The sequence below is a fragment of the Octopus bimaculoides genome, chromosome 24 (assembly GCF_001194135.2).
Source record: "Octopus bimaculoides isolate UCB-OBI-ISO-001 chromosome 24, ASM119413v2, whole genome shotgun sequence".
Taxonomy (NCBI): Eukaryota; Metazoa; Mollusca; class Cephalopoda; order Octopoda; family Octopodidae; genus Octopus; species Octopus bimaculoides.
The window spans coordinates 315,475-317,592 of NC_069004.1; positions in this window are offsets into that span (position 1 = coordinate 315,475).

The following is a 2,118-nucleotide window of genomic DNA, read 5'->3' on the forward strand; positions in this document are numbered from 1 at the left end:
AGAACCTTTACTTTGTTTAAGTATGAAAAACTCAAAGATTACGCTATGTATGTAGCTATGTATGTATGTACCTTTTATCTTTTACTTTTATCGGTTTTAGTTCAAAGCTGCGGCCATGCTGGGGCACCACTGTTTTGCTATTCTGTTATTATTGAGAGTCTCCTCTGATATGTGGCATTTGATGAATAAGGGAGTTTGATGTCACTGCCCTCATTTGCGCCTCCTGACTGGGACTCTCGACAGGAAGAGATCCAATTTTGTTTTGAAAACATTGTTTTGATCTTTGGCACTGTGCAGTAGTGACTTGTTCTGGCATTTGTATAGCTTTCAATGCCAAAATTTGGCACAATCCCTTCCAGGATCTTCCAGATTACTGCATATCTCTCCTGCCTTCACTCCAGGGAGTAGAGTCTTAGCTGTTTCAGCCTTTCCCAGTAGTTGAGCTGTTGCAATGAGATGATCTTTGTGATGCTTCACTGGATTGCTTCAAGGTCCGCTGTTAATTTTACACCGTGGGGTGACCATAGTTGGGAGAAGTAGTCCAGGTGGTTGAGGACGAATGTCCTTCAGAAGATCATCATGGTTTCCTTCTCTCTGGTTCTGAAGGTTCTCAGGATCTAGCCTACCAGCCATTTACTCCTTGTCGTCATCTTGGTAATGCGGCACATCCATACCCATCATGTTTTCTGGTTTCTTTGAACTGTTGTTTTGTTGTATAAGAGGGTGTTACTAACGCCAAATTCAACTCTGTCATTTTCAAGAGAGGAAGGGTTCTCTGGAGCACTGTTACAACAAGACATGAAGAGAGAGGAGGAAGGGAGGAGGTGTCAGCACTGGTAGTGGTGGCAGCTTCAATTATAGTAAAGATTACAATGATAGGAAAGGGTAGTGGTTTAAACAAGCAGTATTGGTACAGAGTTGAGAGATTGGCAGATGAATATACAGGCTGACAGATAAAAAGTATGACTGTACAGGTAGGTAGGCAGGTAGGTAGACAGACAGACAAACAAACTGACAGACAGGCAGAGATAGCTAGATGGACTGACATATAGGTCGGGAGCTAGACAGACAGATAGATTGATAGACACACACTCTAAAATGCTTGGTGTTAGAAAGGACATCCAGCTGTAGAATCTATGCCAAAGCTCACATGGAGCAGGATGCTGCCCTGCATATTACTGTATCCTGTCGAATACTCCTATGATGATGATGAGGATGATGATGATGACAGGCAGATACACAGACAGGCATGCAAAGAGACAGAAAGACTAACAGACAGCTAGCTAGCTAGCTAGCTAGACAGATAGATAGATAGATACATACATACATACATACATACATACATACATACATAGATACATACATAGACAGACAGACAGACATACATAGTCCTTTCTAAGTTAAACCAAACTCTTTTTTTTTCTTGCTCAGTGAAAATATATTTAAAGCAAAAAAGATAAAAGAAACACTGCAAGTGAGAAATTGCAAAAGTCTCAGCAAAGCAACCAATTTTGAAATAAACACATAAATACATATTTGAGGATAAATTTATGGGGCACTTGGTGTTTTTTTTTCCCCCTCTTGGTTGCCCTGTAGTTTGGCAGCCCAAATCTTCTTCTTTCACATGCAAGAATAAATCAGTTTAAAGCTAGTTGCTTATCTGCCTGTGTGTGTGTGCGTGCATTTGTGAAATGCACACATACACGCCATTTAAGGGAGGATTATATATCCTGTCATTGTGTGAGATGAAAAAATGGTTTTAAGAAACCTATTGTGTTCAGTTTGACATGAATCTCCAGCCACTGCCCCCACACACCACCACCACTACTCTTCTATGCTTGCTCAATGTTGCTGCTCAGTGCCTTTCACCTTTCTTACGTGCCCAGAAGCAGGTTTATAACAGTTTTTGGTGATCTATTCCTTTCCCTTATTTTCATTGTTTTTTACTGTACCTACTCTACTCACTACCTCCACACTAACCGATGACTCCTTTCTCTTTTTCCTTCCATAACTACTTCACACCTATTCATACAGTCCCCCTCTCTCCTCTCTCTTGCTTTAGGTGTGTGTGCATGTGCATGTGTGTGTGTGTGTGTGTGTGTGTGTGTGTGTGTGTAA